The 16,591-nt window shown below is 40.4% G+C and overlaps 1 long non-coding RNA gene across 2 annotated transcripts; it reads right to left on the reverse strand.

Moving 5' to 3' along the window:
- Nucleotides 1-1,978: 1,978 nt before the first annotated feature.
- Nucleotides 1,979-10,079, reverse strand: LOC102555110 (uncharacterized). Of its 2 annotated transcripts, XR_015653130.1 has the most exons (4): nt 9,936-9,998; nt 9,027-9,116; nt 2,691-2,853; nt 1,979-2,185 (listed from the first exon to the last, which is right to left on the reverse strand). It is a non-coding gene; the product is annotated as an uncharacterized LOC102555110 (long non-coding RNA). The 2 variants fall into 2 exon arrangements; XR_015653129.1 differs by lacking the exon at nt 1,979-2,185 and having other exon boundaries at nt 2,608-2,853; nt 9,936-10,079.
- Nucleotides 10,080-16,591: the final 6,512 nt, after the last annotated feature.

The raw sequence follows: 16,591 nt of genomic DNA on the forward strand, positions 1-16,591 counted from the left end.
TTCCTGCAAATCCTGCCCAGACAAGATTTGTTCTGTCCTGGAGTGCACTGGTGCCTGAATATCCCTGGAGCCATAAGCAGAACCAGGCTGTGGCAATTCATCTGCTTTGGCCTCAGCCCTCAGCTGTGCTGGGAGAAAGGAGTGTGCCACCACTTGGGGTTGAGAAGATTGTGAGCTCTGAAGTACATTGATCTTTCTCCCTCTTCCCTATATAGCACCATGTAACACCTTGTGAGTCAGAGACATTCAAGGTATGCTTGTTAGATGAGAAGAGTTCTTTGTTATGTCCCTGAAATCTGAATAGTCACTGGAGATTCAGAAATGTATGAAGGTTAAATCATTCTTGTTCCTCTATCTGTCCTCTAGATATACTAAAGGTTTGGTTCTCATCAGAGCTCCCATGACTTCATTATTTCCCAAAGAAAACTTGAGCATTTCTTGGGCTTATTAGTTTATTGAAGAATGCAGAGTATTGTGACTTGAGTAAGAATGGTTCCCATAGGCTCATATATTAGAAGGCTTGGTCATTTGGGAATGGTGTTACTTGACAGTGATTAGAAAGTGTGGCCTTGATGGAAAAACTGTGTCACTGGAGGTGGGCTTTGAGGATTCAGAAGCTCAAGCCGGGCCAAGAGTCCCTCTCCTCCTTCTGCCTTCAGATCTGAATGTAGAACTCTTAGATATCATCTCCACTTGAATGCTGCCATGTCCATGCCATGAGAATGATAGAGCTTACCTTTGAAGCTGTAAGCAAGCACCAATAAAGCAAGTGCTTTTTGTAAAATAGGAGTTATCATGGTCATGGTATCTCTTCACAACAGCAGAACACTACTAAGACAGAAGCTGGTATCAGGGAGCTGGGTATTGCTGTGACAGGCACCATGCTGCTTGTTGGCAGAATGTGGACTTTGAGACTTTGGATTAGGAAAGCGGTTGAATACTTTAAGCAGGGTTTAATGGGCTGTGCTAGCATAAACACGGAAGACGGTGATGCTAAGAGCAATGTAGATTGTAAAGATCCAGCTCAAGAGATTTCAGAGAACAAGAAGGTTAGGAAGTGACCTAGAGACTGTTCTTGTAATATTTTAGTGAAGAATCTAGTTTTTTTTCTCTCTTGTTAAAAAAGTAAAAGGAAGGAAGAGAAAAGAAAATGAAAAAGAAAAATTGGCCTGAGGCTAAATTCAAGAGTTTTGGATTAAAGGCATTGGCAGAGGAGGTTTCAAAGCAATCTAGTATTGGCTCTGCCTTGTGGCTATTAGTGGTTACTCTTACACAGATCTATAATGAAAGGGAGCAAGCTGAGCGAGGGAAAAAACAAAATGTACAGTTTGGAGAGAAAAGGTCCAACAGGAAGTATAATAGAGCTAATTCCAGTGCTCAAGGAGATAGAAAGTTTAAAGAAAAACCTGATCCTCAATAGAATAGCAGGAGTGGTAAGCTCTGGGCAAGACTCCATGCAGATGAGCTTCCACCTTGTGAAAAGGAATTAAAGAAAAGCTGAAGTACTGAAGAAAACCATCAAAAGCAGAAAGCAGATGCAGATGTACTTGAAAGAGAAGGCCATGTTCCAGACCCAACATACAGCAGAACTTTGCAGCTTTGGCCATGTGCTTCCGACTTTAGAGTCACGGATACAAGAAAGGGTTATGGAATGTCCCTCCATGACTAAGGAAAACCACTGAGGCCAGGCATGGGGCAGGAGTATCCCTTCATGGAAGTCCAGAGAGGCCATTGAGTGAATCTGTGAAGATGAAACTTGAATTGTATTGGAGATCCTAAGATGTTAGATTGGCCAGAGTCATGGGATACTTGCCAAGGGAAGCTGCCAACATGAACTGGAGCAAGCCCAAGAAAGAGAAGTATGCTGCAGTCAACAAAGTTGAAAGGTGTTGTAGATCTCAAGAGCGCTGTGATACCAGACATGGAGACACAGAATTTAAAGATCACTCTGCTGGCTTTCATCTTTACTTTGGTTCAACAACTCCTCAGTGTGGGGCTTCTCTCCCTTTTGGAGTAGTAATGTATACTTTGTGCCATTGTATGTTGGAAATAGGTGGTCTGGCTTTTAATTTTGATTTTATAGGGGGTAGGTTACAATTAAGAGATTGGCATGAGGGTTGGGGATTTAGCTCAGTGGTAGACCGCTTGCCTAGCAAGCACAAGGTCCTGGGTTTGGTCCTCAGCTCTGGAAAAAAAAATAAAAGAGATTGGCATGAACCTCAGAAGAGATTTTGAACTTTGGACTTTTAAACAGCATCCAGACTGTTATAGACTATGGCAGTGATTCTCAGTCTTCCTAATGCTACAACACTTTAATACAGACTGTCATGCTGTGGTGACCCCTCCCATCATAAGATTATTTTAGTTGAGACTTCATAATTGTAGTTTTGCTACTGTTATGAATTGTAATTAAATATCTGTGTTTTCCGATGGTCTCAGGTGACCCCCTGTGAAAGGATCATTTGCCCTCAAAGGGGTTGCAACAAAGAGGTTGCAAACCACATAGACTATGGAGACTTTTAAAGTTGAACTAAACACATTTTTCATTATCACATGGATACTAGTCTATGGTGGTCAGGGAATGAAATGTGGTGGTTTGAAGAAGAATAAGACTTTTAGGCTCATATATTTGAAAGCTTGATCATTAGGGAGTGGTGCTACTTGAGAGGAATTAGGAGGTGTGGCCTTACTGGGAGAAGTGTGTCAATGGTGGTAGGCTTTGGGGCATCAGAAGCTCAAGTCAAGCCCAGGGTCTCTCTCTTCCTGCTGCCTTCAGATCCCAAGTTAGAACTCTCAGTCAGCATATCTTCCTTCACTCCAACATGCTCTGTTCTGAGGATGATGGACTAACCTCTGAAACAAAAAGCAAACCCCAATTAAATGTTTTCTTTCATATGAGTTCCTATGTTCAAGTTCATAGTGTCTCTTCACAGCCATGGAACACTGACTAAGACAAAGAGATACACAGGTATCAAATCCTAACTCATCACACTTCATGAGCTTCCCAGCTACTGTTGTCACTGTTACTCATTTTCATACTTGTGTTCCTTCTACAAGAGTCTGTCTCTCCTCTTCCCCATTCTTCTCATTCTGGCCCTGGTTATCTTACCAATACTAATCAAGTTGATGATATGCTGGTTGCATCATAGCAATAACATTAATAACATCAGACTCATCTGCCATGTGCATTCACCCACAATCCCAATGCCAACCCCATAAGACAAACATGACCAGCTCCATTTTCTGCACCTTAATCATAAAGAAACAGGCTGTAACACACACCAAGTAGATCATAATGCTTTTTTAGAAGGCTGCGATTTGAATATTTGTCTCAAAGTACTCTTTCCATTCCAACAAGCAGTGTTCACACCATCTCTGCAAAGACAGGTCATCTATAGCAATAGGAGCAAGGGAGGTCAACAAAGAGTTCAATTGTGTGAAGAGGTCCACAGTGGAGCTCTGAGGATGACTGACACAGAAAATATTTTACAGGAATTGACTCTTGCAATGGATTCTGATGTCAAGTATCCATTAACACAAAGAGTCATAGGGTTACATTATAGGAGCCAAGAGGAAAGAATGGGCCCAAGTGAAAAGAGTGGATAACTGGGTTTAGTTCTGAAGGACTCATTAGGAAGAAGTCAGAATGGACTACTAGACACAGAAAAAAATGGATGAATAAACAGTTAATCTTATTAGAATAATTGGTGAAGAAACATAGATAAGGTTTGAAAAATGAATGGGCTGTTTGGAAATGTAATATCCCTTCATCCCTCTTCTTACTAGGTGGCTATTGTCTTGTTGCAGGACAGAAGTATGATGCATAAGCACCACCTGCCCACCCTCTACTCACACTAACACTGTGACAGTTGCCTTACCCTCACCAATCTTGTTATCTCCAACCACAAAAGACATTTTTAGGTTAATAGATTTAGACCAAAATATGAGTGATAGTTCAATTAATGCCATTTCTCCAAGGGTATTAACATCTTTAAGGGAATAAAATAAAAATACTAATCATCTCATATTTTGGCTTTCCTATTGGCTCTTAATAAATTACCACAAATGCGGCAGCTTACAGCAACACCTGTTCTCTGTCTCGTGGTTTCTGTAGGTCAGTGCCCCAGCATGGCTCAGCTGGTTTCTCAACTGAGGGTGTCAGAAGGCCAAAGCCAAGGTGCTGGCCAGCTGGGCTCTCGTCTGGAAGGTCTGGGAAGGGATCTACTCCAAACTCATCCTGTCATTGACAGAATTCAGTTCTTGAATTTAAAACTGTGAACTCTTACTCCTAGAGGCTGCATGTGGCCCTCCTGCTCCACAAAGCCAGGGAGAGAATGTTGAATTTGCTTATGCCTTAAACCACTGAATTAATTTTGTGCTAACAGCCAAAGGAAAGGCTGTTTTTAAAAACCTTGCCTGATCTAATCGGACTTAGTCATATGATTCCTGAGTTTTAAGATTAAGTAACTGAGTCTTCAATTTCATTTGTAAAATCCCTAGGTACCGTGGTAGTCAGATTAGTACTTAATGAAATAACCAGTCAATGAGGATTTCAGGAGCCATCTCCCATACCCTAGAACTAACCTAAATCCTTCACCTGAAATGGGTGCTTTCTTTCCACAGCCACAGCCACAGGCAGTAATATCTTCGTGGGATACTGGTGCCCCCTTTGCCTCACGTAAGATGTTGAAGTGGGAATCAAACCCTGACCCATAGCTCCATTTCAGCAGCTTGTAATGTCCAGGCCTTTGAAGAAACCCTTTCTTCCCTAGATACCACTGAGTTGGATGAAGCAAATTACTATCTTTCCTTTTGGTTGGAATTAGTTGGAGCAAGTGTTTGGAACTGGCAACTGCAAGTGTTGCGATTAAGAACTAGGGCCGGTTTCTCCCTCCATCTTTCCCAACATTTATCACAGAGCAGTTCACACCACTCACAAGCAAGGCACCACATTAAGTAAACACAAGAAGAGAAAATTTGCTTCTAGCCTCAAGAAGTGACATGACCCTAAGTTTCAGATTGACCTTGTGTTTGGGAGAGTAGAAGATTGATTGAGTGGTTGATTGATTGATTGACTAATTGATTGCCCAATCATGCCCTTTCTGTGTCCTTGTCTGTAAGATCAGTTTTTTCCCTAACCTTTTACTTGATATTAGTCTCAACAATGTGGGTTACCTGGGCCATAAAATGCTTGTAGATTTTTGAAACCTGACAGTGGAGCATTTAGTTCCCAATCATGAACTCTGGATCTACAGAAAGAATAATCCCAGATACAAGGTGAGAAGAGGAGAGATCGCATGGGACAGCGCTGTGGCTCCCTTGGGCCACATCTGTGGACCAGCCTCGACTGTGTCCAGATGTTCAGAGTATCCATTTTGAGGTTTTTAAAAATGTATCAGTAGATAAGACATATAAAGAGAACCCAAGTAACTTTACTACCAGAGGCCAGATATTTTCTAACAAGACGATTTTGAGAGAAGGAAGGTAAGTTGGCTAAGATTTATGGCTTCATCCATTTGGGAGATTTCAAGGGTAAGAGGCCTTGACTGCTTTTACCATAGCCTACTTCTCCCTCTATTCACATTCTAACAGACCTGCCAGCCTTTTCTGGCATCAGCATCAGATTTTTCAATTAAATAATAGAGAGCCAATAAAGACAGAAACATGATTATGCGGGTTATTCCCATACATCCATTAAGGAAGAACAGCAAAGCATGATCCAGCTGCAAACATCTGTAGTAAGAAGTCTTGGGACACCAAGCAGTTTTTGTTCCAGCCCCTGCCCCCAACTATTTCAGAAAACAACAATCTTCCAGGGCAATAAATAAGGAGAGAGAGAGAGAGAGAGAGAGAGAGAGAGAGAGAGACTAGCTATATAATGTGTACTGTCCATCTCCTGAGATATTAAACCAGAGTTCCTTCTGCTCACATCCCACACCTGTCACCAAGTGTCCAATAAAGATCCTGTTTACTGCAGGCATGTCTGGAAGGAGCAGGAAGAATTTTTGTCCAAACCTCCTTGGGTAGGCTAAGAGAGGGGCCAGTCAAGCGGCTCCTTTTCAGGTTATCCCTGGGCCTGGGTCACAGAAGGCCACTCACTCATCTGTGGCTGCTAAGTCCTGTCACCCTGAATACTGATTGCCAATATTGTTTCATCTACGGCTAATGCCAATCTCAGCATTTGGAGGAAGGGACATAAAACAAGGAATTTTTGCCACACACTTATATCTTCTTCACCTGTCCCTGAGGTAGTAAAGGGAATTGCCAGGATAAATTTTCACAGAGGCAATGTGGGAGGATGGAATGTAGACAGAAGTCAGTCACAAGATGTCAGCTCACACCTTGTCTGTGAGTGGACACTGAGTGACTCTGGATCAAATTCTTAACTTCCCTTAGGAAGTTCTATTGTCTTTCACACAGTACATACAAGGGTGAGTGAGGCAAGCTACCAACTCCACCGGATTCTTTTTTATTCTTGGATAACGTATGAGAATAGGGGTTTGAGGTGGTGAGAAACCTTCTAGGAAAATATCCTTTCTCTGAAGTCCTGTGACCAGAGAACATGAGTGTCAGAGCCAGTTGGTCATGGTTTGATACTGCTGCTCAGTGACTACGTGAATTTTACCAGGTTACTTAACATTCACCTGTGAAGTGAGGTTAGACTTCCCATCAGAGCTTGTGGCCATAGCGATAGACAGATATGAATATGTTACCATCAGTCTCTCTATCTGGGGCATTTCTGATTATGTTATCTGTGATTGCCTTGCCAGCCCCCTTCCCGGCTTCATGCCATATACCTGAGACGGCTCAACTTAAAATCTTACTTGGGTCCATGTTCTTAGTAGTTTCCACAGTAATTTGGCCCTATTGCTCTTGTAACCATGGCAGCACAGGGCATCTCGGGAACACAGGATGTGGTTTATTGGCTTACCTTATAGTAGATAGGAAGCAGAGTGAGAGCGAGAGAGAAAGGCCCAGGGGCCAGCTATACTCTTCAGGAGCACATCCCAAGGCCCTGGCTCCCTCTTCTACATCCCATCATGTAAAGATCCACCACTTCCCTGCAGCAGGAAACCCTGACCAAGCTCTTAGCACGCAGGCCTTGACTTTTCTACTGTGGCTTTTGTCTGAAGTTTACATTGATTGTTAATTCTGTACCATATTAAAAATGTCCCCACATCACCGAGACGGTACATGAGAAATAGTGACTCCTTTTCAAAATCCAGTGCTCCTAAATAGAAATAGCTCAATTAGCTTAAATGCATTCCGGGCATTCAGATGCCTTGGGCATGTCAAGGATAACATAAGAGACCAGCAAGCACAGATTGCAGAAGCATCTCTGCCCCCCTCCTCCCTGCTTATTCCTCTCTCTCTGATTCTTGCACTTGATTGCCTGGGGTGTGGATAGCAGGCAGAGAGTAAAAGCAACCTCCTCTGGGCATCAAATCTTCTTCAAGATTGGCGTAAAAAAAATCATAACAGAAATGTAATTATATTGCCGTAAAAATAGACACATTCTATATTGACACTTCATTTTATAACTAGGCTTCTTGTTGAATTACCCCTAAAAGCCTTTCAGATCACTAGAGTAAAAAAAAAAATCTACAATTAAAAGAATTTGCCCAAACTTAGGCCTAATTACAAAATACATCATCAAACACTGGTCAAGTTTGAGTCTTTTGATCCTAAATGCAAAATTTCCAGACTGGTAGATTGATGGAAGGATGCGTGGTTGAGTGGATAGATTGGTATTTATAAATACAGATGTATAGATGGATGATGGATGGATGAATACCTGTTTATTTATATCTGTACTATTGGAACATTATCAAAGAGGAAACCATAAAACATGATTTGTGAGCATGTTTCTTCAAACATATTGTTTCTTTGTTTAAGAAGCCTGACTCCCCTATTACTTTTCATTTTAAAAAGGAAGTGCCAGGCTGATGATTCTGGGTTCCAGTCTGACAGGACTTTACATGAAATGCTTTCCCGTTAGCCATTTACAAAGCTATCCAGCCTATTGCTGTCCATCACAACCTTTTGTCCTTTTTATGCCAAGGTCATGAACCTGTGTTTAATGAGGTGCTCAGTACCTAGTATGATACCGTCATCTTGTGCATTTATGAAGAAGGAAAGCCAGCGAACCAACTCCATGAAAAGACATTTGCTAACTGCCCACTAGCAATTGTTGAGCGATAACACATGCAGTTCCCCACATGTTTATGCAGAGTCTCAGATTTATCTGACAGTTTTACACCCTCAGGCATGATACACAGTAATTAAAATTAAAAATGTTTTGACAGCCTAAACAAATGGCTATATAAATTAGAAAGCTGTAAAAAGCCATGGTAGCCAAAAATAAAGATATATAGATAAATCATAAAATTATAAACAAGGGGAAATGTTTTAATACAGGCTTGTTTATATCCAGACTCCGAAATACAGACTAATTTTTGCCTGAAGGAAGATGGTGGTGAAAAGAAATTGAGCAAGGTAGGAAAACCATTCTTTCTCACTTAGCAATCCCCACCCCCACCTCCTATCCCTTCTCTGGTACTAGAGAAAGGGGGAGGAAAAAAACCAGTAAGGATATCCAACTTCTTCTAAGTGTATAATTGGCTGTAGAATTTCCAAATTTTAAAAAAGCACCCAGATCAGTTGCCTGGAATCTTTTGCTATTAACCTTCTCAAATGTGTAGAATGATGTGAGCCACAGAAAAGTTGGCTCAGTGTTACATTTCTCGAATGCATGGCATGGAATCTGTGTTTATGAAATAAGCCAAGTATATGATCTGCATGTGCACATAATTCCTTTCAACTAAATGTGCACGACTCTAAAGAACCGTTTTTTCACTCCTGTCTACCAGGCTAAGTGACCAAAGAAATGAGTCGGATTGGGGGCCCTTGATGTTTTTCCTTTTCTGTCAAAGCAGTCAGCTTGCCACCACCCCATGCACTGAAGTATTAGAGCATTCAAAGAGGATAGTAAAGTAATTGGAAATAACCAATGGGTTTTTCTGTACCTAGAAAGGCTGGCTGGCTAGAAGGCTGTCGTAGCATGCGGATCATCTTTATCCCAACTTTTCACAGCAGTCATGTTCTTGGCAGATTTCCTAAAAGCCACATCATTATCCTTTATCACACCCATGGATTAAGACTTGAGAAAACATTTGAGTCTGTATAGGATCGTGCTAGAACTTTCTCTCACAGACCTCTTGTCCTCTGACTCCGACTCCAGGCTTATCTTTGTTATCCCACCCGAGTCCCTGTTACTGTTTAGTCTCCCCACCCTGATGTCCTGCTGACAGAACACTGTCAGAAGTCTGGTACAGATCTTCCCCTGAGACTCACCTTGCAAGGAGGTACCCCAGCTCTCCTTGGATTCCCACCACTCTCTAACATATAGAGCCCTGCATAACTTTGTGTTGTCTGCAGAAAGGGATGAAGCATTAGGCTCGTTTTTTTTGTTTGTTTGTTTTTAAATTAGTAGTATCATAAAATAGCCCTTTTGGCAAATATTCGTGATTGGAAATGTCTACATTTGAGTTTTTCTGGTGCTTCTGATAAGGGGACAATTTGGCAGCACAGCTTCCTCGTGTAGCTTTGAACAATAAACATGAGTAAGAAATAAAAATAAATAGCAAATAGCGAAGCAAAACTCCCAAACACAGAAGGACTGGTCCTGATGTGACAAGGAAGTAATTCAGGTGAATATAAGTATTTCCTAGTAGGTCAGAGTCTGAGCCAAAGGGAACAAAAACTGAAGCAGTTTCCCCTCTGTATCAGGTGTTGTGTTTATCTATGGCTGTGAAAAAAGTTAACTCCAAATTTAATAGCTTAATTCAACTACACCTTTGTCTCATACTTTCAGCTTAGCTAGAGAGCTGTGAATCAGGGCTCCTCATAGGTTACAAATTACCCATTGGACTTACAGCCATCTCTCAGCTCTTCTAAAGTCCCTGGAGATTCTGGCCCGTCTTCACTCCTTGCTGATGGTTAACTGAGTTCCTCCAGTCTTCCTAGGTTGGCCTCTCTCACTGGCCACCTGCATGTCTTTGTGACAAGACAATGGCTTCCTTCAAAACAAGAGCCAAGAAAGACAGCAAAGCAGTAACCAACATCTTTTGTGACCTAGCCTCAGGTCCCATATGAACACTTCTTTATGCAGGGCTATACAAACCATCCCTGAGACAGTGTAGAAGTTGAATGACTCCACAAAGCTGTGTGTGCTGTGGGCTAGGGGACATTTGGAGTCATCTTGAAGACTGACCACTACAGCTTTAGAAACAATAAAATGACCCAAATCTTGGCTGTGCAATTGTGATTCAGGAAGATGAGCCATAAATCCTGGTCCATTTTGCCCAGGGCTCTGCTCCTTAGCAATTTTTGTTCTTTTCCAGACTCTGTCACTATATATCTAACCCACAGAAAGAAACTTACCTTTCTCTTCAGGCAGAGAACTCACTGGCAAGTTCTTATACTTCTGCCTCTTAGATCCTGGTAAGCAAACTGTCTATGTGTTGACTCTGGAATGCAGCTGGTAATTTGAGTACCATATGTCAGGGGTCTGGGAGATAGAGTTGAAATTAGAATTAGCAGTCTGGAGGTAAGTGTGACTCAGTTTCTAATATTCTGTTCAGCAAACATAAGCGATAGATTAGGTAACAGATTCTATGACCTGATGTTTTAGAAATAATTTGCCACCACAGCAAAATCAGAAATCAACAACCTCAATAGTGGTATTGAGGATTGAGGAATCAGACAGGAAGTATTGTACTGCATAAAACCATTGAAAGGGAAATAGAGAAGCCCAGTGAATAGATACAGAGAGGATACAAGCATATAGAAACTGGAGAGCTAGGACATCACACTATTATCAAAAATTGTTCCCTGATTGTCCATGTTAGTTTTCTCTAGGAAGTACTGCCAACCAGTCAGAGATGCTGGGTCTAAGTGTAAAAAGGGTAAGGTAGCAACTGCAGGTGAGTCTATGTGATGGTTGACAACTGCAAGTGGGAACAGGCACTTGGGACTCATTCTCATTTTTAGGCATCATTTTCTGGAGATAAAAGGTCTGTATCCATAGGTCTCAAACCCAGCTGCAGTATTATTGGAGGAGGGGAGCAGCAGGCAAGAGACACATGCTCTTAGGCTACCTGAAGACTATAAGACAGAATATTTGAGGAAGAGTAGAAAAAAAAGTGTTCTTATATGAATTGCATCAATCTATATATTCTGATTTTGTAGACTGTCATTATGACCATCAAGTTTTATGCTAGCCTGTGAGATTTGGGTATTTGAAATTGGTGGCTCCTATAAATGCAATACCTCTTGGATTTGCTATTACATAAATGTGTTAGGACGGTGATGGCTGGTAGTTGTCAGGCATCAGTACTGTCTGAATTATTGTTGCATATCACGTCTCTCTTTTTTAAATTCACCTCTTCTATTTGTTCATCTGTATTGACCAAGGGACTGGGAACTCAAGAAATCATCTTATGAATGAAGAGCATTGGACTCGAACTTCACTCTGTCTACTCAGGTTGTTTGGGAGTCTTGTGTTACTCATGAGTAGTTTCTGTATCCAGCTAAGGGACTGCATCATTACTTGTCTTTGTGATAGGAAGAGATTAGCTACTAGGAGGTGGAGGCTTGAATAGTGATTAGAATGGTTATGAAGTACAAACAAAGAAAACACCTCTGGGGAAAATCAGGAAGTTTAATGATCACAGGGGACATGTCATTAGTAACATCAACACCTGTCAGCAGAAGTCACTTCTGTTGATTTCAGATGACTGCCACACTCCAGGGAAGACTCTCAGAAGACACTCAGGAACCTATGGGAAGCAGTGAATTTGCCTTTCCTACTTTCAAATCCTTCTTGCTTCCATCCTTCATCATATCCCGGAACCATATACTGAAATGCGTACTGTGAATCGCAGCATCAGACTTTTTCTCTGCAGTGCCAAGGACAGTGAAATAGGATTGAGCATATAGTTATCAATAAAAACTCGCCAGTTCTCCCCTTTGTCCACATAGCGGCCATACACACCTCTTTTACTGTACTTAACTTTTCAAATAACCTGTCATGTTGATGTCTAGCATTCACCTTTGTGACTTGTGTAACAAATTACATGTTTTCTCTATTTCCTAAATGGAAAAATAAAATAATAAGTCTTGCTAATTTATTAAAGCTCAGACAAGAAAGTTATAGATAGCCAAATTAGAATTCTTTATTAACTGGTGAGCAGAATCAGGCTCTTACCCCAAAGAACACTGGGCACCAAAGCTCACGAGTACAGAAACTTTAATGACATCATGGTCAAGGGAACCCTGACATTTTGGGGGATGAGCTGTATGTTCAGCAAATATTTTGTTTAGGCCTTGGTTAGATTCATGGAACATTGGAATGTGTTGCCAAAGTGAACACTTGATTGAGGGCTTAGGGGCTGAAAAACTTCTGAGCAGACAGACACAAATGGAGTCAGAGTAAGATTGGGTCAAGATGGCATTACCTCAGTCACGTCCAATTATTCTATGTTTTCTTGGAGTACTTCTCATTTCTTTTCTCTGTAAGTACTTTTTTGATGTTCTGTAACTTAACTGAAGAAGAATAAAACATTTATTAGTATATGAAAACTTACATGATGAAGGTGTGGACTAAAACCTATCTAAGATAGTCAGTGGTCATGAAGTCCTGTTGGTGATTTTTTTTTCTTTCTTCAATGTATCATCCCACATTGAGTTTATTTCAGCTCAGGTCAAGATATTCTTGAGCAACTTATCTCAGCCTACTAAACTGCTATAACAAAATATCCTGTACTGGACAATTTCAAATAAAAAGTCATGGAAGTTTATATCTAGAACGGGAGTTCTAGAAGCTGGAAAGCCCAAGGTCACAGAGCACTCTATTGAGTATCTGGTGAAGGCACTGACCACAGAGTACATCCAATGTGACATGGCATGTCAGTAGCAGAGAGGCAAACAATTACAAAGGGACCCAGATTCTCCCAAGACTTTCTTAAGAAAGGCAGTAAAACCATTCATGATGTGTAGTTCCCATGAATTTGTTACCTCTTCAAGGCCTTACCTCTCCGTACAATTGCCTTAGGTTTCAATAACATTTGGATTCAGTTCCTATATAAAATTTGAGGACAAACATTCAGCTATCAGCACAGACTTTCATATGTAAATTCCAGCTTCTTAACCTGCAGGTCATGACACAACATGACGCAAAACAAATGTGGCAGTTGCGAAAAAGTTGGCAACAGTACAAGGTTTCTCAGCACACAATAGCCAAGAATTAATTTGAAATAAAAATCAAACATTGACTGACGTGTCACATGGTTGCGATCCTAGATAGCACTCTGTAGGTGGAAACCAGAAAACTTCCAGTGGTTGGGGTCATCCTCAGCTTCATAGTTTGAGGTCACCCTGAGCTATAGGAGACTCTTTCTTGAGAACTCAAAAAAGAACATAATGAAATGCATGGTGAGCCAGAGGTGCTTTTGGCATCCCTCCATCCTTCCGCTCTCTCTCACACACACAGAAAAATAAAATGAGAAAGATAACTAATATCAATCCCTGGCGTCCACATGTAGGTATGAACACACATGCTCAAATTACTATTAAACAATTTTCATCAGGGATGCAGTCCCTGGGAGGCTGGTTGTTTGGGCTTCAGCACATTATCCTATGCATATACAGGACTCGAGTTTTAAAAGTAGAGCTCATAAACTTGGGAGGGGAAGAGAGAAGTTGGAGAGGAGGAGGTCGGGAGGTAGATTTGGCCAAAATGTGTGTGTGTGTGTGTGTGTGTGTGTGTGTGTCTCTTTCTGTGTGTGTGTGTGTTTGTGAATGTGTGCATATATGTATATGAACTGCTCTAACAATGAAAAACTAACAAAGGGAGAATTGTTAAATGAGGACCAATGAAATGACTCATCATGTAATGGTACTTGCCACAAGGTCTGTTCACCTGAGTTCCATCCCTGAACCATCCCTGACCTCATAATGTAGAAGGAGAGAACTCACAAATCATCCTGTGACCTATACGCACAGAGATACACAATAAGTAAATAAAGTTTAAAATCAATAAGGGAACTTTAGCTTGGGATTAGTACATAATTTGTAACAATTTCTGAAATGCTTCTAAAACACACTTCTGCCATTTTGTACTACAAATTTATGCAAAGCAGCCTTCTCAGCATTGATGATTATAAAATTGAAATATCAATCATCTTTGAAAAACACTGAAATCCTGCAGTATCAAATATTCAGCTAAGATTGAAATCTTTACAGAAAGATAAGCAAACATCCCTATCTCATGACTATGGATTTGTGTTTCAGCCAATAAATGATAAAATTATATATTGTACAGAATTATTTTGAAATAAATATCTTTTTAAAATTATTTATTTATTTATTTATTTTAATGCTCTGCCTGCATATATACATGAATGCTAGTTGAGGGCATAAGATCCTATTACAGATGGTTGTGAATCACTATGCGGTTGCTGGGAATTGAACTCAGACCTCTGGGCAACCAGGGCTCTTAACCACCATCTCTCCTACTTTCTGAAATACATTTCTGTATTATTATCAGGAACTGTTTGATTTGATTTCTATTTTATATACATATATACTTGGGGTCATGTAAAAATGTATCAAAGAAAGGGTCACAAGTGGGAAAAGTTGATGCCTTTCTCTAGCTCTTGGAGAGCCTTTCCATCTAGCATTACTGAAATCTTAAGTAACTTTTATTACACACATGTATTTCCTAACAATCTCATAAGAAAATACTCTAGTTTTGTGCATACCTCTTCTTGCCTGGCTACTTAATGTTATTTGTCTACCCCCTTGATTCTTTTCTTTTAAGTTACTAAAGTCTGATTTCATTCTGAATTATGTTAACATATAGTACAATGCACAGACAAGTATTACATAAGCAGGAAAGGCTAAATAGAGCTGCCCTAAACTTTAAGTTAAAATTATAATACATAATATTTTAATCTTTTTATTGGATTTTTTATTTATATTTCAAATGTTACCTACCCCCTAACTTGCTTTCACAAAAGACAATGCTGTCTTCAAGAATGTCATTCCCAGCAGGTAACAGATGCTGAAGCTTTAGGCCTTCTGGAATTCTTGACTTGTGGCTCAGACACCCAGTGGCCAGGTAGTTTAACGTCTAGTGAATTGCAAGCACTGTTATATCCCAAATGCAAGCATTTTTTTCTTGAGAACTGATATTGTTAGGTCAGGAACTCTTGGGTTGTAAGAACAGAGAGTACAATATTTGGGGTAGATTATTAGAGGTCAAGAGGAACACCCTTCTTTTATGAATTTACACCTAGACTTGAATATGATTAGTATAAGATAAAGGGTCAATATTGTCAGTCAGAAACAAACAGAGCCTAATTATACTTTTCCAAATCCACAACCATATCTTCATCAGCCTGTTTCTATTAGACCAATTAATTCAGCACCATGCAGGAGGCACTACTGAATACTGCAGTTGTGTTTCCACTTACATAGAAAGTGAATGTCTTGGTTAAAGCAATGATGACTTTAATGTTTCGATAGCACAGGAGGTATTCAGAGATTCTGTAGATGAAGTTGAGAGAGTAATAGCAGGAGGTGGGGGGGAGCAAATACTGTATACAGCAAGTAGTTTTCGAATAGGATGGAGATTGCAGACATCTTCAAAAGAGTATTCTAAGTTGATGAGTTTTCAACAAAAAGTAAACAGTCTTCCATTTTTCACATTCTTGCTGTCTCTGCTGTTGGCATGCTGGGCTCTAAACAGTGACTGTCACCTTCATTGTTAAATATACACATTAGCTTTCTTTCCCATGGCTTCTTTCATAGCCACTAATTTCATAAACCAAGGCTGGAGTAAAAACTGACTAAAGTCTCCTCAATTACTTCACCTACCTGAAAAACAAGCTCCTCCCCTGTGTGTGTGTGTGTGTGTGTGTGTGTGTGTGTGTATGTGTGTGTAGTGCCAAAATCAGGGTTTTGTACATGCTAGACAAGCTCTTGACTACTTATGTTCATAAGTTTCCTGTTTGTATTCATGAGTTTCCTGTTTGTACTCATGAGTTTCTTGTTTGTACTCATGGAGCTTCCTGTTTGTACTCATGAGTTTCCTGTTTGTACTCATGGAGCTTCCTGTTTGTACTCATGAGTTTCCTGTTTGTACTCATGAACTCTACCCACTGAGTAATAGGATTACAGGTGTGGACCACCACACCCATTGAGAGATTATTTTTAATTAATTAATTATTTTAATTTCATGTGCATGGGTGTTTTACTTATTGTATATCTGTACACGACATGTATACCTGGTGACAACAGAGACCAAAAGAGGGCATTGGATCCTTTGACAATGAAGTTAGAGTAGACTGAAACCTACCATGTGGGTGCAAAGAATTAGACCCATTTCCTCTGAGAGAGCAGACAGTGCTCTTAACTTTGGAGTCATCTCTCCAGCCTTGAGAGAGACTCATTTGAATGGAAACATTTTTATTACAAATATGCTTTTGTACATTCTATGTTAGATCAATTGTACACTTCTTCGTTGTTG

This window comes from Rattus norvegicus, chromosome 1 (genome assembly GCF_021556685.1).
Source record: "Rattus norvegicus strain SHRSP/BbbUtx chromosome 1, alternate assembly SHRSP_T2T, whole genome shotgun sequence".
Classification (NCBI taxonomy): domain Eukaryota; kingdom Metazoa; phylum Chordata; class Mammalia; order Rodentia; family Muridae; genus Rattus; species Rattus norvegicus.